Source organism: Rhagoletis zephyria, unplaced genomic scaffold, assembly GCF_001687245.7.
Source record: "Rhagoletis zephyria isolate East Lansing unplaced genomic scaffold, Rhagoletis_zephyria_1.1 Rzeph_scaffold_00551, whole genome shotgun sequence".
In the NCBI taxonomy this organism is placed as follows: domain Eukaryota; kingdom Metazoa; phylum Arthropoda; class Insecta; order Diptera; family Tephritidae; genus Rhagoletis; species Rhagoletis zephyria.
In genome coordinates this window covers 113,709-137,139 of record NW_016157635.1, presented here as the reverse complement: position 1 = coordinate 137,139, position 23,431 = coordinate 113,709, and the positions used below count along the sequence as shown (strand labels likewise).

Sequence of the window (23,431 nt, the reverse complement as noted above, 5' to 3'; positions counted from 1 at the left end):
ACATGTGGCATGAGACTTCCTAATCTCGCTGTAGACAATAAATAACTCTTTGTAATAAAGTTTTAATCAGCTCAATGGCATTCCTACTTATGTTCGATTCAGAGCAAGGGGTCATTCGCCGAAAAGTATTTATATATGTATACAAATAAGTACATACTTACATACATACATATGTATGGTAAGATTTTATTAAATACTCGTATACTTATTATATGTATTGTATAATTTACCACGCTGCTGTTTACGGCACACACGTGCCGCTTATCGACTAAAATGAGTGACTAAATTGAAATCGATTGTTGTTTTTTTTAACATTTGGACATATGCTATCATTATGAAATTTGCCATGTAGTAAACATGTGCTATTTTTGAGATGACGGTTAGTTAGTAGGTTAGCGAGTCTAGATGGAGTGAAATTATTGGATGTTCTTTTCTTTATCTCTCTTATCTGTGCCTTTACCTTCATATTTACTTGTTTCTCCATCTTTATCCTGATCTTTGCCTTTGCTTCGCTTCGTATATGTATTTATCTTCGGCTTTGTCTTTGTGTTTGTTTTAATCCTAATCTCATTCTTTATCTGAAGTTTAATCTTAAACCGAATTTTCACCTTCATTTTCATTTTACTCTACATTGTTTTAGCTTGCTTCAACTCATCTTTAATCTTCATCGTGGTATTCATCCTCCTCTTTCTCTTCATCTTCCTCTTGATCTCTATCTACATTTTCCATAATTTCATTCTTGATCTGTGTCTGTATTTTTATTTTTTTTATTAAATTCGATTTTTCAAACAGGTGGCAACCATATCCAAAAGTATTTTCAAACTAAATCTTTCTTACACCTTAAAGCAGTATTGTCCAAGCGGTAATGCGCGGGCGACTAGTAGCTCGCGATCAAACAAAAGATGGACAGAAGAATACTCTGTATCGAACTACGCCGTTTCCGGTTGTAAATGCGAAAGTGTCAATTGAAAATTATATAATTGCATAACTAAATAATCTCAATAAAAGTTTTCAGAAATTGTGACTGCAATCTCAGCGTTTGTGAAGCTGTTGGCAGAGAAAAACTTTCACTTTTCCCGTCGTTTGCTCTTCTTTTGGACTCGGAAATTCTTGCGAGGTACAATCCGCAAGCGCAACACGTTTTTTTTTGCGTCGAATGATGTGACAACTCTTAAATCGGTGAAAAGTTTTTTGTTAGTTATAGCGTCGTTTAAAGTACAAAACCGAGTATCGTAATTCTGCAAAACCGCGTAACTGACATTGGCTGCCAAAAATTGGATTTGCCCACACAAGCTCTTGGCTCAATCCTTATCCATTCGTCCTGAAATATACTAGCCAGAAATGCGATTGCTTTATAAAAAAAGAGAACCATTTTCAAATATGAGTATTTTTGCGCTCTAGAAAATAATCTTTACAACTTCACATACGCGGTTTTGCATTTTGCTAATACGCGGTTTTGCACTTTAAACGACGATAGATATTTTTTGGTTAGTACAGATATTTGCAAAAATCGATTTAGGAATCATAATGGAAAGACTGCTTTATCAATTAAGAGGAAATACGATCGAATGTTCTTTATTTATGGGCATTTCTTTATTTTAGCTAGCTGTATAAATTTCATTAATAAATAAAGGTTTTTATGGCGATCAATTAAGATTGAAGTTAATTTAGCCGGTGCCCGCAAAGCATAACAATGGTTTCAAAGTAGCCCACGGTGAGAACTCGGGCGGACCCCACTGCTTTATAGGGCTTTCGATTTAATTTCATAATAAAGCTTAGCATATGTATATGTCGCAGTAGATAATTTCAGGTGTTAAAAGCCCTTCCGAAAGGCCTTCCTGAGAGTCTAGAAGCCTTCCACTCTACATTCCTTTCTCCTAATGCTAAATAATATAAATTTATGTATTCGCGTACATTGTAAATGGATAAGCCCTTCTAGAAGGCATGCAAGCAAGCACTTTTTTCAGCCCTTCTTGGGTAGGCCTCTTAGGCCGTATCACGGTTAAAAGTTTCAGTTCGAGTTAAAAATTGGTTTAACCGTTTCTATTGATTCATATGTAATAATTCATTTAACTTATTAAATATTTTGATTTATTTTAATCAGGTGGAAAACTTTTCAACTTTTTGAAAATCCAACGGACGATACAGATTTGATGACGGGATGTTAAATATTTAACGCAAACATCTCCGAACTTGATAAAAAAGTTTAACTTCAAAAAAAGGTAACTATAAGAACCCTTTTCTAAATCTGATATCTACACTGAGAAAAGAGCTTAGTTTATAATAATAATAATAATAATAATAATAGTAATAATAGCTTGCCGCTTGCTCAATATGTTACGCTAGGCGCACATTGCATCCGATAGGCCGACCGATTTCGACCGAACGATTTTTCTAGTTTTCATTACAATTTTGTTAGCAGTGAAATATTTTGATACATTTTAATTGACACACATGTGATTTTATATGTATTTTTTTCTTGTTTTTGCACCCAATACGTTAATTTTTCGCAGTCCATTTTTGTACTTTTCACCTGATATCGGACGAGAAAAACAAACATGTTTGAATTCATCGTCACTGAGGGACGCCGACGGCCGATGTCGGTTCGGTTATCGGTTTATGTGTGAGAGCGCCCATATAATCACAAGTGTTTATTTATATCGCCCGCATATAGCCGATATCGGCCGAGCACAATTCGATTGTACATGTTAAATAAAAGCTTCTTTTAAAAAAATATTTTTTTACATTATTTTATTTAACATTTTTTGTTACTTTTGAAAGTTGAGCGCACCTTGTGTTTAAGAACTTTTTATTAAACAAGTAATTTTTAAGCAAAAAATACATCCGGCTTCAATATATGAGAATTAAGAGTACCGTTAATTTTTTCATGATCCAATGATCGGATCTAAACCAAATTACGTGAGGCCATCTTTCCGATAAAAAAAAGAATTTTAGAAATCAGTTCATGTGGTCCAAAGTTATGCGGTAGCATATATAAAATATTTTATTTTATATAATAATAACTAAAATATATAATATATTTTAGGAGCATATTATCTGAAGCGAATTTTCAGTATTTTCTGGTGATATATCGATAGAAGTATAAACCCCTCCCAAAATATATTCCTGGGTGCGCCCCTGGGATCAATGCATTTTTCAGTCAGTTGAACAAATTCGACTTTCTTTTTTCCCAACAGTAGATATTTTTCTTCCACATGGTGCAGATACTTTTTTTCTGTTTTCTTCATGACTTAGGTAATACGACACGGTGTATTGTATATTTCTAAATCAAACTCAACTTGCCTACACATACTTTCAGTCCCGGATTGTATTACACAATTACTTATTAAATCATCACGTATTGAAAAGCTAACAATATTTTCTAAAAAGTAGCAGACCCGGCGAACTTCGTCCCGCCCACAATTAATTCATTTATTGAAACATTTGGTCCAACGTTTTCGCCAAAAATTTACGTCCATGTTAGGTTTTGTGGTCAACAGAAAGCATATCCTCCATTAATAATAATAATAGATTGGCGCTTACACATAAGTTAGTGTTTGGCCGAGCTTCTCCTCCAATTTGTGGCGTACGCCTTGATATTGTCACACAAAGCGGACGGACCTACAGTTTTACGCCGACTCCGAACGGCGATTGTATTTTTATGAGAAGCTGTTTTTCATGGCAGAAATACACTCCGAGGTTTGCCATTGCCTGCCGAGGGACGACCGCTGTTAAGAAAAAACCTTTTTTTTCTACATTTTTTTTTGTGATGTTGCTTTGATCAGGGCTTGAACCCAGGTGCTGATGAGTGAAAGCGCGCACTGCTTACCTCTACACCACAGCGGCCGACATCCTCCATTGCCGTCTTAAATAACCTGACGGAAGTTCTTGCGGCTCGATATTGAATGGTCCTTGAATCTGTATAGTATAGTTGGTGGCAATTATTAAACTGGTCCACATTCTGTTTAGTCACCGCAAGGACCGCAATGGTTCTGATGGTTGATTTAACGGGAGTAATTTGACTTTGATCCCTGGTGCCTCCGAATCGACGATTTTTAGCTATTACTCGGCTCCAGCGCCACAAAAAATTATCATAAATATCGTTTAGGAGGAGTTAAGCCACCAGAATAAGTCTTTTATATACTGACACTCTTCGGCATTTTTTCCTATACAAAATAACTATCACGCATTCGTCATTCGGAGGAAATGCGCAACATCATCAGCGAAAAAAATTCTCAAAAATCAACGGTAACTTAAAGCCATTTAAAACTTGCACTTTATGATACTGAAATCGAGTGAGCTACAAAACTGCATACTCAATTTGGTGCCACTTAATGCGAAATGAACTATATTTCTATAAAAAAAATAAGATAAAAATTTATTATGAAAAAAAAACACTGTATTCTGTATATATACACATACAGATACGTAAAAGTTGCAATATGTTTGGAAAGCGCCACGTCCCTTTTCCACAAATACTTCCAGAGATTTACGGTATGAAAAATTCGATATGTGTGGGTGATGCCACGCTCCCCTAAAATATCGAAAGTCTGCAGTAGGTGCCTAAAATTTCAAAAAATCGGTACAGCCGTTCGCGAGATCACCTCTTATAAAAAGAAGGAGCTTCTCTTTATATAATTAGTGTAGGTAATACAGGGCAACACCGATTTTGATGCGGCAAATGTTGAAGCTGCTTTTGATATGCTTTTTGTGCTGATTAAGAATCCGTAAGTATAAAGTTTTCATCAGCTCCAGATTTTGAGCAAAATGTGGTGAAAATGTCAAAAAAAAAACGCGCTTTTTGCAATATTTGAGAAGCTCTAGCAATGAAATGTGATAGAACCTTCCACTTAGGCTTAAATTAAAGCTAGAACTACAGACTACTATCCCTGAAAGTAAGTGGAAGGTTCTTTCACCTTTTGCTTAATTGCGGTAGGTACTCAAACTTCCCAAAATCAGTTATTCCTGTTCAACAAATGACTACAAGTGACCATCAAGCAAAGGTGCAGGAATTCGCAAGGATGGTATTCGAGAGTTGTAGCTTTATTTTAGGTTTAAGTGAAAGGATCTATTACCTTTTTGCTAGAGCTTCTCAAATATTGAAAAAACGCGATTTTTTGACACTCTGACCTCGTTTTTCCTTAAATCTGGAGCTGATGGAAACCTTATGCTTACGGTTTCGTAATCAGCATACAAAAAAATGGAGTCAACATTTGCTGCATAAAATTGTTTCCCATTTTTGTTGGCCTGTGTAATAAGTATTGGCCAATACCCGCATGTTTGCGCCGCCTTTAAACACCTTTCGAACTGTAAAACAATGACTCGGTTCTATTCTACGCATATCTATAATACGGGTATCGAATTTCAAGCAAATTAGACCAAAAAGACTTTTTCGGAGAGATGGGGCCCTGGCCCACTTAACGGAAAGGAGGATCCTATATCCTGATCTAGGCAAAAGGCTACCAACGTAACAAATGCATTTTTTAACGTAGCTCGACCCCTCCGCCACCTATCGGAAAAATTAAAACTTTGTGCACTCCTTCTAAACCTGTCCAAAAAAGCAGCACCCATTCGAATCGGTTATAAAACATAGGAGAAAATTGTTCCCAATTGATTCATGCTCCCAATGAATTTCACACTTATCCGAAATTTTCCAAGCTTTCGTCGGAAAAAATTCAAATTTTTCGCGTTCTTCCGAATTTTTCCGAGTTTTCCACTTAGAATTTTCTATTTTTCCATTCAAATGCCATTCCGAAGGAATTGCACACAAAATTCCATACAAAAAAATCAATTTTCGATTTTTCCAAATTTCCGACTTTCCCGGAGGGTTTTCCCAAAATTTTCTTTAGTAAAAACCTTCTCCTGGCAATTACGAACAACTAAAAAAAATGTTAGCCAAATCGGCCCAACCGTTCTCAATTGATGAATTACTATACATTTTTCACACCATTTTTATATATACTAGTACCGCCCCGTTGTCGAAATTCGACCACTTCACTTTTTTCACACACTTTTTCATTTTGCCTGGGAAGTGTTTTAGGTCCATCTGCACCTGTTAATCATCTAGCTCACTTACATATATTGTTCGCTGGAGTAATATACATTCTGTTAAATAATTTTAAAATCTATAGATAGTGAAACCAAATCAGGTACCTACCGGAAAATAATACCTTTCGAACAAAAGAAGAATCATTCAAATTGGTTGAGAAACATAGGAGCAGTAGGGAGGAATAGATTTGTATGGGATTTCGTTAGAGTATTAATATAGAGATATAGATAGTAGATGGTGAAATCAAAGCAGGCTTATACGTAAATTAGAATAACTCGGCTCTGGAGCCACCTATCGGGTCCATTTTTTGCAGGTGTATTTCTCTTGATGTTAATAATACATATGTATTTTGAATTTGAGGCAAATCGGACCATAAATAAAGTTTTTCGGAATAACTCCACTCCTACTCCACCTACTGAAAAAACAAACAAAATGCGCACCTCCCCTTTGAAATACCTTTCGAACAAAATAAGAATCATTCAAATTGGTTGATAAATACAGGAGCAGTAGGGAGGAATAGATTTGTATGGGATTTCGTTAGCGTATTAATATATAGATAGTAGATGGTGAAACCAAAGCAGGCATTCATAGGCTTATACGGAAATTGGAATAACTCGGCCCTGGAGCCACCTATCGGGTCCATTTTTGCAGGCGTATTTCTCTTGATGTTAATAATACATATGTATTTTGAATTTGAAGCAAATCGGACCATAAATAAAGTTTTTCGGAATAACTCCACTCCTACTCCACCTACTGAAAAAACATACAGAATGCGCACCTCCCCTTTGAAATACCTTTCGAGCAAAGAAGAATCATTAAAATTGGTTGAGAAACATAGGAGCAGTAGGGATGAATAGATTTGTACGGGATTTCGTTAGCGTATTAATATATAGATACTAGCAGACCCGGCGAACTTCGTCCCGCCCAAAATTTTATTTTTAATTTAAACATTTTGGTCCAACAGTTTCTCCAACAATCCACATTTACGATTTGGACTGGCACATCATCGATTAAGGCTATGGTTCGGTGGTCGTTTGTCGCCTTAAATAACTGAACGAAAGTGTTATGTGCATGAGAAGTTCGCTGGTGGCAACACTGATCCGGATCTATAGTGAATGTGCCCTAGAAACTTTATCTTATAATTGGTGGAAATTTCAAAATGAATCCGTATCCTTGTTCAACAGAAATACAATATACATATATAGACTGAGATGAAATACCTTAAAAGCTAGTTTCGCGAGAGTAATTTAAGTGAAAAATGTTTTTTTCTGTCAGCTTCTATATTAAATTCAATTGAAAAAATAAATTTTCATTAAATTGCTTTCATGAAACTGGCTTTTAAGGTATTTCGACAGGTGGTGATTTGAGATTTACCACTGGACAACTCTACCCTGGTTTCTTCAAATGAAGCTTTAACGTATAATAATATTGGCAAATCACATCCATTGGGCCATTCGTGAAACACGAGAGTTCGATATACTCAATGGTGCACCAGGTCGATTTAGTCTGACATTTACGGCCCCATTTCTCGCTTAACGATTTTTAGTAATAACTTGACCTCAGCATCACCTGGCAATTGGACTGCCTTTACCGTTTCCAATACATGTTTTGAATATTCCACGCCTCCTTTAAAATTAGTCCGAATTTTTGTTCATGTATATGCAATTGTTTTCATATATCTCCATACCAAGCTCCAGTACTCTACCATGAACAGAGAGAACAGAGATATACAGTATAACAACATTTTTTTCTCCATGAGTATGTGATTGATTTCATATATTTCCGTACCAAGTTCAAAAATTTTACCATGAACGCTTCCAGAAATATGCGGTATGAAATATTCGGGTCGTATGGGAGGTACAACGCCCTCTTTTCCAATAGCTCCAATAACCGAAATTTCAAAAAAATCAGTACAGCCGACCTCGAGCTTTGCGAACAGAAAAAAACGACTTTTCTCAATATACAAATTAGTATAGATACAAATTAGTATAGAAGAAATACATTATTAACGATTTCTCTGCAAAAGAATTATGCGTTAACGAGCCAAGGGCTGATTTTCATGGTAAATATTTTTCTTTCATTTTTTATTAAAATATGGGTAATATTTTAACAAACGACATATAAATCCAAGTTTCAAACTTTGTACGAAATTTGAATATTCACAATCGATTATGCTTAGCTACTAGATCAGCAAACCAAAACTGAGTAGTTAATTTGAAGTTTGTGGTACGTCGTAAAATGGTATTCTTATCTCGACGAATTGTAATATAATGATCCATTGCTGGAGAATGTAAAAACCGAATTTTCGGTTTTCGATTTAAAAGCAAAAAACGATTTACGCCTAAATTAAAAAAAGGACTGAAAAATATCATTAACCGAATTCAAAAAAACCGATTTTTGGAAACACCGATCTTATTTGAACATCCCTACCGGTAGTGTTTGTTGTCACACAAAGGGGGATCACCTACAGTTTTACGCCGACTCTGAACGGCGATTGCACTTTTTCTTTTCTGATGTTACTCGGAAACTGGGATCGAGCCTAGGCCCGTGACCGTGGTGATAACTGCTTAGAGAAAAATTAGCTGGAATCTCTTCAGCCTTCTCTTCTCAACTGCTTTCTTTTCTTTTGTGACACTAAATTTCAAACAACTTTCCTCTCACTTCCGAGGTACGCTTGAAGAGTTTTCTGGCTTGAAAACCAGCCCTTCAAAAACTTGTAAGTAAAAATACCGTGTATTTGTTATTGTCATTGCCATTGTACATCAGGATGTCAAATCGAAAGAAAATAGCAGATAATTTTCGTCATTTCGTTTCGATGACATGCTTAAGTTACACCATTTCGTCTTGAATGACATTCTGCTGTACTACTGAAGACAAAAATATGAACTCAGATTTTCTGTTAACACCACCTTGTATAGATGCGCCTTGGATTTAGCCATCTCCGTCTGTCCGTTGGTATGTCTGTCTGTTTGAACGCAATCGGGTCCCTCAGTGTTCGAGATATCCGACTGAAATTTGGTAAGCGGGTGTATTTTTATAATGTATTAATCATTTTTCGGAACCGGCAAAATCGAACGACTATAACAAATAGCCCCCATACAAATGACTGTTTCGATATGAGATTTTGTTTTATAACTTCATCATTTATGCAATTTGTGGTGTGTGTCCTGATGTTATAACACAAATTTAAAGACCTACAATTTTACGCCGCCTACAAATGAAAAATGGTTTACGAGAAACTTTTTTAAGGTAGAAATAGACTCAGAGGTTTGTCATTTGTTGGAAAAACTTTTCCTAATTTATATGGTGCTCGGGCCAAAGAATGAACCCAGGACTTACCGAGTGATAGTACTCAGCCACAGCGGCCTCCGAGGTATCGATTTCTATAGAACCTGTAAGAATGAAGCTGCGCCTCAAAGGATGCGTCTCAGATTTTTGAGGAACAATTCCTTCAAAACCTTGGCGAGGGTTTGCACATTTTCATCGAATGCTCTTTCTGGTTGCACCAAAAACGGAAGATACACATCTAAAAGCTCAAACAGACGGCAGCGTTGATCCGGACTAACTTGGATTTAATCCGGATCAACTGCAGTTAATTCCCGAGTTAATTCGGTTCAACGCTGCCGTCTGTTTATGCTTTAAGGAAATTTTCTACTAAACAGCGGAATGGTCCTAATCTAAACGAAAACATTTCCGTTACACACAAAACTGTCAGTTCAATCAGGCATTCCACAAATGGACTTAAAGGTCTGGAACTGAAACACTAAAATCCTAATAAATACGCAAAGCCTCAGCAACATGCCTAGCAATTAATTTAATCATTGTTCCAACATCTGTAACCGCGAAGAATCATAAATAGCAAACACAACAGATAGCCAGTAGCCGCCACGCCGTAGTAACACTGAGTGAAATAAGTAGCTGAGCAGTAGCATTAGTTGTTTTGTATGAACGCTTGTATGTACGGCTAGCGTGATTATTATCATAATTTTGTTTACTGTTTATTTTATTGTACTTTTAAAATGATAATTAGCCAAGAGTAACGAATCGACAGCAACAACGAAGCTGTGGCCGGCAACTCAGTTCTTACGAGGCTCTTTTACAATTTGGCTGTGAAACGGTGAGCAACACGCGCTACGCATGTTATATTGTGAATAATAAATCAGTGGGAGGAAGAATATATTTATAACCAGCTCATTAAACTATTACTACACGTTTACTGAATACCAAATAAAATTACATAAATATGCACATAAATACACAAACATATGTACAAGTGGCAAGAGATTAAAATAAATAAAAAAAATTCATTAAAGTTCGAACATTCCCTGTCCACAAAAGACATAGCAAACAAATATTCCACCGTCTAATCACAAGCGTTATATATAGAATTGTAAACACAAAGTTGCGCCAAAGATATATTTTTTGTGTACAAAACAGAAAAACGCAGTGTTTTAGCCTTTGTAAGTGGTGTTAGCCATATATCAAATTAAAAAAAAGCTACATGCTCGTAGCACATACATATGCACATACATACCAAACAGCCCAACTACAAAAACAGCAACATCAGTACAATAAGCAAGCGCTGGACAGTCGACAGCAAGCAACAAACTACAACAACAGCTGAGGCGCCCAATTGGCCCCAGTTGTCATACCCACCTGCGGCGTAAGTGAACGCTCTAACTTCGCGCGTGTCTAACTATAGCACAGATCAGGCTAAAAATAGCGCACAACGCGGACAGCAGCGCTACTATACGACAAGGAATTCACTGGCTTACGATAATAAATATACATCTTATAGAAGTTATTCAAATACAAAGTTGCAAGCAGTAGGACGTCAAGCAACACCAGCCACGCTCGAAATAACGACCGCTTGCGCTCTGTGGCTAAGGCAGTTGTTGGATGTTTGCTAAAGATAGCCGCCGCGGTTAGCGTAGATTATGCCGTAGGCAAAAAACAGGTCGAGTCCAAAAATAGTCATTTGTGGTGTTAATCGATGTAAGTGCAGTCATATAGCAAGACCAAAGATATAAAACACCAGCACCACCATCAACAGCAGTGGGCAGCGAACAGCAGTGATCCCTGCATTTGAACAGACATATCTACATACGTACTTACATATGTGGGTAAATTTAAATGCGAGTGGCTGCAACAAAAACAATAGCAGTAATAATAATAACATCGGTAGCAGTATAGTGGAAAATCGTAACCTAGAGAAGACTCCAAAGCGCCACACTCACGATCGTTGCGACCAGAGCGATGCTGAGCTCACACCGAAACAGTGCGATTTGCGCACCATACCGCCAAAAAAGTCAACGACATACTACGTAAATAAAGTTTGGTATTTTTCGGTGGTGATACTGCCAGTCAAGCAACTTATCGCTGAAAAAGGAATTAAATTACAAAACTTATTTTATAAAAATTGTATAAAAGGATAAAGCGTCCTGCAAGAAAACAAAAAATTTCAAATATTTTTCAACTGCTAGTGATGTGCAACTTATGATCTTCAATTACATCGTATACTCTACAAAAAATTTGGCTAATATCGTTAAAATTTTAACTATTAAAAAGTTCCTGAAAAGGTGATTTAAGAAAAAAAAATTTATTAAAAAAGAAAGCAAAAACAGTGCAGCAAAACTGAAATACAAAAAAAAAAAGAACTGAGCTCAATAAACTTCAAAAAATACGACGAAGCCTTCAGCAGTCGAAAAAGAAGACATCAATTTGTGTGATTTTGTCTACAGGCAAATAATGTTTAGGAATAACTTAAGCACTCATATTCGCAGCAATCAAACAACAACAAAAACAAAAAGTAAGTAAACACTGCAATGCTTGCAAATTTTAGTACTCAATTTTTATTTTATTTTGGCAAACGAAATTGAAATTTATTTATTCGACAAGTGTTTCTCCAAATAATTGCCATAATTGAATAAACTCGAATATATGTACATACATAGTTTTCATTTATGTATTTAGATAAAAAACGAGGCGAAAAATGCGCGCTGCTAGTAGTAAACACTTTTTGGCGCTTGCCTGTTTTACATATATATTTTTTTTGTTATATCCATTTGGCTCAACGCCGACGGCGTTTAAATTAATGTCAATGACTATATGTACATTCATTTTACGGTCAATGTCATCAGTCTAAAGAACTAGATAATTGGCCAGTTAGCTGCGATTAATGTGGGTAGAATTTGTATAATTTTCAAAAGCAAACTGCTAAAAGAAACATCAACAAATAAAAAGGAAATTCTAAAGACGGATTCATCGTTCTAGTTCAGAACTTTTCTTCCATGTGGTTATTGCAGCGTTTTTCTCCCAATTCGGAGATAGAGAGCAATTGAAAAACTATACTGATATAACACAAACGGCAATAATGCAAATTTGTGTTATTTCCCAATTGAATGTGAAATAACACAAATTTGCTTTATTTCATTTCTCGTTGAGCAATAAGACCAACTTTTAAACTTAACAATTTGAGTAATAAAGCAAACTAGTGCACATATGTATGTAGGTAGTCACCCAGTTACATTTGACAAAAAGTAGTACACGAACAAGTTAAATGGACGGATTTGTAAGTATACAATTTTGAAAGTGCCCGGCGTCGCGGCGGTCCGTGTTCGCGCGCCGCCCCTCCACTCCTTTCGCAATTATGTACTGGTGGCATTATAACCGTTTAGAAAAATGAAAATTGATAAAATAACACTAGTTCACTTCTGAAACTGCTTTGTCCTTTTGCTTAATGTCCAAGTAATGGGAATTATTGTGTATGGTGTTATTGCATGCATCCCACCCATAGTGGAATTTACCAGGTGCCACTGCTTTATTTGAAAATTTGCCTATAAAATGTGACTATAAGGCAGCCGAATGTCAGAAAATAAAGCGAGAAAGCCGTTTTATTACTTCATCTGTTTATTGCGACATGGTTCCATGCAAACATTTTAAGGTTTTCCAGCAATGTTTTTAACATATTAAAAAGCATGCAGAAAAAATTCGTACAAAAGCGCTATGTCCAATATGCGGAGCAGTTTTTAAAAACTATGCTTTTCCTATAATTTGGCAGACTTTTCATAAGTAAAAATATTTTGTGAATATTACTTTCTTCATATGAATTATATGACATTTTTTGTTTAATTCAAGGCCTATCAAACAGGTTTAGAGCATTTGAGCAAAAACAACATTTGCCTGTATTTTGTTGTTGTTTCTGGTATCGAAGGTGCCAAAAACTGTTCTGTTTTTTTTCTTCTACATCAAAGCGTGCCATGCGAAATACGAAAAAGATAAAAAATTTAAATTGAAAAAATGAAAATTGTTGCAACTTTCTTTCTTAGTAAATTGGTTCGCTCCTCGAAGCATTGATCCATCCTGTGCCAGGCCCTGTAATCAGCGGTTGTGGTGCTGAATTGGGCGAGCCTTCCAAAAGCTGCTATTTAATCGCTGGTTTTGTATGGAAAATGTTTCACATGCAAATAGATTTTAACAATTTAGAATTTTTGTGAGAAGAAATTAAAAATATTTAACATTTTCGAGAACAAATAATTTGAAAAAAATCAAATCAGCTGCTATACTGATATTACCTGTTCAATGTGCCTTGGTTTAATTGTATTTTTGGAATAAACAAAGTTCTTTTTCCTTCTTTCAGTAAACTGTTTTTTTTACAAATACATAGTATAAATAAGCAATGGGAAATAAGGCAAAATTTGTTTTATTTCCAACCTTTGTCGGAAATAAAGAAAAACTCAGATTTTGGTATTATTTCCCATTTAAAAGTGAAATAAAGCAAATTTTGCGTTATTGCCGTTTTTTGTTATTTCACCCCCTCCCCCCCATCTAGGCAGCCAATTCGAAAACGCCCTATCTCAGAAAACTTTTCAAGAACGCTCAATTCCAAAATTCGGTTCAAAAACGCTCTATCTCAAATATTCAGTTGAGATAGGGCGTTCTTCAATCAAATTCTGAAATAGGACGTTCTCCAACCAAACTCTGAAGTAGGGCGTCCTTGAAAAGTTTACTGAGATAGGGCATTTTCGAATCGGCTGCTGATATTGGTCGATCTTCCACTCAGCCGTACATATTATGTATGTACGTATGTACATATTAAAGGGGATTCACAAAAATGTATATGTGTACTACGTTATTTTAATGGTGTTGAATGAAAGTGACTTTAGAGAAGGTTGTCGAGCAAACTTCATTATAAAAAGATAACAAAAAGCCGATTTGAGTCAAAACATATTTTTTAAAGCGCTTATACCTGTGTGTTTAAGGCTCACTCGATGAAACCGCATTCAAAAGTTAAAAAAATCTGCTGTTTTTATTCGAAAATTATTTACTGAATATTTTCCGCGGTTTAAAGAAATGGAAGCGAACAGTTATTTAAATGTATTATAAGAACAATTCTAGCTTAAAGAAAACTAGCACTTTTTGACTTCGCGTTAAATGAAGGATGCGTCTATAGTAATAATGCCAAAATATGCGTAAAATCGTGATCCCGGAGACATAACTTTTCTTTTTCTCGAAATAATGTTGCATTTATTCTGCCTTGCGCCAAAGCTGTCAAGTTTTCGTGTTCTTTTCTCAGCATCTTAACATGAATATTGCACGCTATATCTTTAAAATGTGGGACTCTTATAATGTTGCCATATACAGGTGCAATTTTTTTTTTTTCAAGAAAAAAAAACGACTTAAGATATTGACCAACATTTTTCATCTTTCGCACAGATTTTTTTTTTCAGAGCATAATCAACCATATTTTTGCTATTAGAAATAGAAGCACAAAAAAGCGGATTTTCGGCCCACGCTACTGCATACCAAAAATTTTTCTAAAAATTAAGATTACAAATTTCAAAATTTAGATACAAATAGTAATGATTAATAAAAAAAAATAACAAAACATGTTTATTCTACTCCATAAAGAAATGGCGAATTGTTTGTAGTTTTTTTCGCAATTTACTTAACATTTTGATGGTGTACGAGTCAAGCGGACTTCAGATTCGGATTCAGTGGGTTGAAATACATGTTGGTTGGTGGGTCTGGTTACAAACACACACCCCCTTTTTTTGCCGGTTTATTATTGTATTTAAAATGTGTACATTAGAGCAGCAAAGCATTCAACGCGGAGTCTTCTAATCTTCCCCTGAAGTTATTGCATACAAAAACCTGCTGATTAAAAACATCTTTCGGCCTCAACACTTTTATGCTGAACTGCCAAAAGGTAGTCATAAGCGATTTAACGATAATGACCCCCCTCTCCTCCATTACAAAATATTTGAACTTCTTTTATCAGCACTTCGGATAAACTATAAGCAGGGACCGAACATAACAGTTATTGATTAAGACGGTCATGGAAAATTTTTCTATGAAGGAAATGTTTTACAACTAAGTGATACATACCAATCGATTTCTTTTTTCACCGAGAATAAAATTCGAAAATAAATTTTTATTTGCAATTTTTGTACAAAATTAAAAAAATAACAATTATTTTTGATTTTTATATTATAAATCCAAAATAACAATTATTTCTGACTTTTATATTATATAACAATAATAATAATCCCAACGCTTTTTACCCTCCATTCCCGCCCATCCGCACGATGGGCGCAGTCCGCATGACGTGCGGAACCAGTATTATCAATTTTTGCGCCAAGTCAAGATAGGCAGGAGTTTGTTAAGTGTCGAGATCTAAAACTGTTCAGCTACAGAACTAAATTCATCAGCCGATTTTATGTCTTTATTTTAATGATGCATTTATTGAGAGAGGACAGTATCGATTTCTTAATGCTGAAAAGCGGCTCTGATATATCAAACGTGCTGGAATGAGAGTTAAAATCCTGGCATAAGCGACAGAGTGGGTCGTGCAATTCAGAATTAGTTTTACAAGCTTTCAGAAACAGGGAGCAAAAGTGTATTGACACCCGGGAGGGAACAGTAAGGCTAACTTCGGCAAGAAGAAGCGGACTTGAAATTGAGCCTGTTAGTAATTTAACTATAAAAATTGTACCAAGCATTTACCTGCGGCTGGAAAGTGTAGGAAGATTAATAAGTTTTAATCGGTTCGTATAAGGTGGAAGGTTATATTGAGAATCCCAACGGAAATTTCTTAAAGCAAAAAGTAGGTGAATAACTCAGTGAGAGGGGAGACCAGTATGTTTGCATGTATGTATATAAAAAAATATTTATTGGACCAAAAAGTAGTGGGTAGGCACTGTGGCCAATGGTAATCAACTATTACCACNAAAATTAAGCTTAGGATCCATTGTGATACCAAGGTCCACAAAATTGTATACCTGTTCCAGGTTATAGTTACCTATTGTATAAGAAGCGGGATGAACAGCTCTTCGCGAGAAGCACATTACTTTACATTTCTTAGGCATAGAGGCATAAGATTTACTTGACACCAGTAAGCCATGCTGTCTAAGTCTGATTGTAGCAAAGACCTTTCTTTAATTGAAACGTACGATATTAAAATTTTGCAAAATTGTATATCTGTAGAAATATCGTTTTTAAAAAGCACGAACAGAACCGGGCCTAGGTGGCTACCTTGAGGGACTCCTGAAGTAACATCAATGACGTCAGAGATAGTATTTTTAAACATTATCCTTTGTGATATATCATAGAGGTATGAAGAGATCCAACGTAGAAAATTAGGTGGAAGACCAAGAAGATCAAGTTTGTAGATGAGCAACGAGTGGCACACTTTGTCAAATGCTTTACTGAAGTCAGTATATATAACATCAACAGTTTTGCTTTCACTAAATGCTTTTGAGATATAGGATGTTAATTCGAGTAAATTTGTAGAAGTTGATTTGCCCTTGCAAAATCCATGTTGACTATATGAAATGCTAGAAGAGATAGAATGCGTCAACTGATTTGTTATAATTGCTTCAAATAATTTAGGAATTGCAGAAAGCTTAGCTATTCCCCGGTAGTTCTCCACTGAAGATCTGCTACCGCTTTTATGTAACGGGGTTATGAACGATTCCTTCCATATAGTTGGAAAAACGCCCTCTTTAAGAGATAAATTAAATAACGCTGTTAACGGCTCATAGAGATAATCAGAACAATTTATAAGAATACAAGTAGGGATCTGGTCAGGACCATAACTGAAGGACTGCTTTAAGGATTTCAGATAAACTACTACATCATCGGGAGATATTACTGGGATATTTATTGAGTTCATTGGACATAGTTTAAAAGGATAGTCAATGTTAGCATGTGAGTTAATGGAATAATTGGATTTAAAAAACTGAGCGAACATGTTAGAAATTGTTTGATTATCACTAGAGACGGTATTTTGATACTTCATGGCGGAAGGAAACCCACGTACATTTCGCTTGGAGTTTACGAAGTCATAAAATGATTTGGGGTTATATATTATACGCCGTTTGATTTTACACAAGTAAGCTTTATAACACTTTTTGTTTAATTCAAAAAACTTATGACGCAAAAGTGAGTATTTTACATAGTATGAGTGTAAACCGGTTTTTTGTGTAATCTAAAATAACGCGACTTTCTGTTTTTCAAATTTGTCACTTATTTAGTGAAGCATAACTCTGTTTGTTCTTCAGGAACATACATGCGTTTAGGCACATGCTTTTCAAATAATTTATGTAAAGTAAAGTTAAAAAGTGCAACGCTTTGTTCAATATTTTCTTTAAATGCAGGCTACGACAATTTAGACAGTTCTTTGTTAAGCATTTTAAAGTTGGCTTTCGAAAAATCAAAGCGAATATTTGGGTCGTATGTTTGGGTACTGCAATTTTGACCATCACTTATAACTTCGTAAGATACCTCCATAGCAGGGTGGCAGATATCTTCGGGCAAAACGAATGGATCACACTTATTTACAACGGACTTAGATGCATCATCAATATAAACAAGATCTAATACTTTACCAAACTTATTGTGATATGTCTTAGATAACAACAAAATCAGTCACTGACTTACTTTTAAAAGCCATCAATATAAATCAGTCACCGACTTTTATTTTTTAAATCATTCGTATAAAAGTCATTCACATTTTTCGCAGTTAAGGTGTTGGGAAACACAAGTTTACTACGACTTATACAAATGACTTTTATAAGTATTACAGGCTAACCTAATATTCGCGGCTTGCGTTTTGGTACGCATGCCGTCGAATTTGTTTTTTTGCGTCACCCGAAATTGACTTGCATGCGTTTGCATTTGATTTCATTGAGCGAAACGTCAAATCAATATGTCACGCAGAACAAAAATTGGAAATTGAGTTAGCTTCATACGCACGCCGTTCAATTTCGGTTGATCTAATACAAGTTGCATGTGCATGAGAAATTTTTGACAATAAATTGGCGGCGTGCGTGAATATTAGGTTAGCCTGTTATTTAAAAAATAACTGTCAGTGACTGATTTTTATTTATGCCTTTTTTAAATAAAAGTCTTCGGTAACTGTAATGTTCAGATTATTTAGATAAAAATCAAAAATTTATTGTTATTTTCGATTTATGAAATAAAATTCAAAAATAATTGTTAATTTTGATTTATAAAATAAAAGTCAGAAATAACGGTTATTTAAAGAGTAATGAAATAAAAGTCAAAAAATAATTGTTAAACAGCGATCTTTTTAATAAAAGTTGTAACTGTTACTGTAAGTTGGAGTTGATTGATTTAAAAAGTTATGTAACTTTTCCTTAAAACTTTCTGTTTCGTTTACATTAGCGGCGCTATGAGTACATTTATTTAAATCTTCTTCAAAAAAAGCTCAGGCTGCAATTTTAAAAGTACAGTTTCAAACTTTTTGTTAATTGTAGTCAAAAGGGCATTTTACTAAAATCATAATTCAAATTCTTAAATAAGTTCTTACTATCAATTAAATATTTCAAATTTTTCGGGACGTCAAAAACACCGAGATCCCGGGATCCCGGGATTGGCATCCTTAGTCTATACGTATTTTCTAACCGATCTGAGACATAAAATCGAAAACAAATTTTAGTAATTACACTTATGAGTTTCAAAGTATATTGAAATTTGATTTATGCATACGTTTCGAATTACAGCGAACTGGGTCAAAGAGCTTCTTTTGCCGGTATAAACAAGGCAATTAAAATTCAGTATGAATAGAACGGTCATTTCCCAAGGAAAATTGGAACACGAACACTTCTGAAGAGCCGGAAGAAGCTCCCAATTCTGGAAAACTCAAAATCTGTGTCAATTATAAAAAAAAATCTTGAAAAATTGTATTTATTCCATGTAATTTTATGAAAATTCTGTCCAAATTTTTCAAAGTAAATATTCTCCAAGTGCTGTTCAAATAAGATTATAATTCTGTGGAAAACAACTTACGTCTATCTTTCACATGTCGACAAAACATATTTTACCATCAAAGAGAAAAAAGTATTAATTCGAAGGAAATATTAGATAATATTAAAATATTTTTTCGCTATTCACAACCTTTTAAATGTCTCTGTTTTCAACAACTGAATGCTTTCTTTTAAATAAAATTTATTGCCGACATATGATATTTGGTAGTTGTTTTGTCAAATTTCCACAGAATTTATCCTCAATATATTGTACATACATATCGCTCATTTACTCAAAAATGCAAAACTCGAAATAAAACGGCTTTAAAGTTTTGAATTTACAAGTCGTCCCTCTTATGCCAGAAATATTAATGTTTTTTTTGGGACGTTGTAATAGCACGCTAGCCTCAAGTGGGACAGTGAAATCGGGACTTTCCCGTTTGCACCTTCCCTCCCCGGGGGATCGCCGCACAGAGGTCCGAAACGGTAAGGTTATGATTTTGGTGAAGTGTCAAATTCAAATATTTTTTCTTTAGACTCCGTAACACATTAGTTGTTCCAAAAAATGCACTTTTCTCTTATTAAAAGAAAAAATATATATTATATGGAGTAAATAAACCAATAGTATACAAGTTATATGTATTTTCTATTGAGGCGCCTCGACAATTCTACATAATATTTTCCAATGGATACACCAAATTCAGGTAAGTGTGTCATATTTCTCCAAGAAATTGCAATTGGCAATTTGCTTTCCTGTTTGTCCAGACACTTTTACTATAATAAAGTTTCTATAAAACCTAGTCTAGACATCAACCTCGTCGGTAGATATCAACGAACTACAATTAGCAACGCTAGAGAGATGTCTCCTCGCCGGCAGTAGTTAAATAACCGCATTATTTTTCCCGGGACGGTAATCATTATGAGTAAAATAATTTAAACCAGCATTTAATCCTTATTTTATGATTTTTATTTTTTCGCTCAAAAATAATAATTATTACTGATTTTTATTTTTTCGATCACAAATAATGATTATTTTATGAAATTTATTTTTTCGCTCAGAGATAATAACTGCTATTGAGTTTTATTTTTCCACTTAAATATAATGATTATTTATAAAATTTAAAAGGCCATACAGACGTAACTTACTGAAATTTTGACCTGAAAATTTTGGGACTTATTCCTTTTATTAGAGTGTCACTACATCTGAAAAGGATACGACAGAAATTACAATTTGTTGATTTTTTTGGTTAAAATTTAAAAAATAATGATTATTTTCCATCCCTGTATTTTTCGTATTAAAATTAATTTTAATTTTTACTTTTTGAATGCTTTGTAAACGTACCGATATGAGATTTTTGTTGACAGTTTTCATCATTTCTGACACCTCTTGTTTTCGATGTACTTGGCGTATGAGTCCTTGAACATTTTCATTTGACCAATCATTATTTTCTTATTAATCCATCGACTTTCTTCATTGGTAGCTTTTTTTTCTAAAGGAACAGCCTTTTTTACATACATCGTCTTTTTTCCCTTTAATTTAATAAAATACTTCTTCCTAGTTACGACTTAATGCAGTTGCAGCCGAAACTAAGTTTTAAGTTGGTACTTAGCAAGAAAAGTCGAACTAAGGCGACTATGAATAGCTTTAGTTGTAACTTAGGATAGTTTCGACTTAGTTTTGAACTAAATATGACTATGAATAGCGCCACAGAGTATATTCGATTAAGAATTTCCGCGATTTAGCTTTCCCTGATTCCATGTATCGTTTTTGATGTTGCCTTTTTGTACCTTTAAAAAAGTGATTATAGCGGGGGAAAAGCCTTTATTCCTGATGATACAAGAAATTTGAATATGCTCTTCTTCCCCCTTCATACTGGCTCTTGGTGTTACCCCTCATCTACCACCTAAATGTGCCACGCCGGCTCCTAAGTGCAAAAGGCTCCTGGGAGCCACTTTGCCCATATCTGATATAAAAGGTTCAAACGGTCCATATTTAAATTGGGCGCCACTTGTATCAACTCACTCGAGCGCACGTTTAGTACATTCAAGGCTGAGTTAGAGACTGTTCTTACAAAACAATCAAGTTGATAATGAAGAAAATCTATGGATTAATAAAGAAGTAATAAGTAGTCATATGAAAATGCCCAAAGATTTTTTGTATGAAAAATTAGCAGGAAAGAATGACTGACTCCACGCGTATAACATTGTGTCGATAACCTCGGTAACGATGTTTAACTGGAGATTAGTGTTAACCAAAGATGGTGAAACGGCCTCCCATTATTACATTATTATCGACGATTTCGACATCATTCATATAACATGTGATCGATAAAGCAGTCGTTGTATTTAACCGGAGCTTTTACCTCCGATCTGTGTCATCTTGGGAACCCCTAATTTGGTATACAAACCCTAAAAGCGAGTTTATGCATGCATATACATAAATGCAAAATTTAAAGTATTGATATATACTTTGTACTTATTAGTTGCGATCCCGTACGAGTCTGGACTAGTCAGAAAGTCAGAAATAGTCAAAATCAGTCCGATTTTACTGGAAATCGATCCCGTGCTCGGTTCTCTGACTATTGAGAGGAAAAAAGAGAGTAAATAAAGTCCTCTCTCTGTCAGAAGTTACCACTTTTAGTTCGAAGATTTTCTGCTGGTAAATTCTGGTATTTATTTTACGATCAGCTGCAGTTTGTTTGGCAACCAAAATGTAAACAAACGAAAAGTGCACTCTGCTAATTCATGTTGGAAAGTATTTAATTACTTGTTTAAGTGGATTCTAATGAATTTGAAAGTATTTTTGGTTATTTACATCTGTGAGCTGAGTGTGTTTACATACAAAATAAGCAAAAATGTACAACCAAAATTTGGGGGGTATGTTGAAGTTGAGAGAAGTTAAAATTTTTTATTAGAGGGCGGTCCCGTACATTTCAATTTTTATTTTTTGACAGTTTTACTAGTTTTAGTCCGAGGAATACGGGATTGCACATATTGTTACGTTTTCCACAAAGTTTTATAGCGAGCCATATTGCTATAATCTCATAAATTGCACATTTACCCCCTTATTCTAGAACCCGAATTTTCGTAATTCGTAATTCGTAGCTACCCTTGCGGACACATGTGCAGCATTGCCAGCTATCAGTTGTTTTTCGAAGATAGCTGAATGAAGGAAAGAAAACAAAGTGGAAAGGAATTAAAAAAAACTCATCATATGCGTGTTTATTGTAACATTGGTTAATTTTACATATTTTGAGGAAAATTATGGATTCTGATGTATTTGCGATTATAGCAGCAGAGTAAGCGGTCGCTATGGCAATGGATCCACAAAGGTATGCGGAGCTGTCGGGCATAGCAACCATGGGCGCATCTATGTCAGCTTCTGGCTGAATTGTTGAACCACAAGCCAGAACTCCTCCTATGCCTGAAGCTCTGGTTCTCAATCCAATTAATGCAACTAGTGTTCGCCCAGCGGTTGAAATTCAACCGATAAAATTAAGGATAGTTTATGTAAGTTGAATGAGCTAAAATAACATTAGTTGGAATGGGTTAAGTGGAGGGGAGTTTAGCTTAGTACTTGGCATAACATAACATAACCATAACATAAGAATAAATAACATAACATATGAAGCATAACACACCACAATATAACATCGCACACTCTTCAGTTGTATTTCCTTTTTATCCCTTTTTTCACCTCTATCTAAATCTTATTTATTTTGGTTCATTTTATGCCAAATGATGTTGCCTTTGATGCCACATCAAGTGATATCATGTCATGTGGTGAAATTGGGTGTGGTGAGCTGCGGTGTGGTGGAATTGGGTGTAGGAGTTACGGTGTGGTGAATTTAGGTGCGGTGGATTCAGGTGTGGTGAGTTAAGTTATGGTGAGAAAGTTGAGGTGTGGTGAATTAAGGTGTGGTGAATTGAGGTGTGAGTTGAGTGAGTTAAGGTGTGGTGAGAGAGTTGAAGTGTGGTGAATTAAGGGTGGTGGATTTAGGTGCGGGGGTTAAGGTGTGGCGAGTTGAGGTGTGGTGAATTTAGGTGTGGGGAGTTAAAGTGTGGTGAATTAATGTGTGGTGAGCTCAGGTGGAGTAAGTTTTTAAGTTAAGAT

At 35.1% G+C, this 23,431-nt stretch overlaps 1 protein-coding gene across 2 annotated transcripts in view; it reads left to right on the top strand.

Annotated features, from left to right (window-relative positions):
• Positions 1-10,133: 10,133 nt before the first annotated feature.
• Positions 10,134-23,431, top strand: part of LOC108360281 (insulin-like) — a 21,053-nt gene continuing 7,755 nt past the window's right edge. Inside the window, exon 1 of one of the 2 annotated variants that reach the window (XM_017612495.1) lies at positions 10,134-11,862. The gene's annotated coding sequence lies outside the window, so the exon portion shown is untranslated. The remainder of the gene's footprint in view (positions 11,863-23,431) is intronic. The other variant, XM_017612494.1, reaches the window with a different exon arrangement.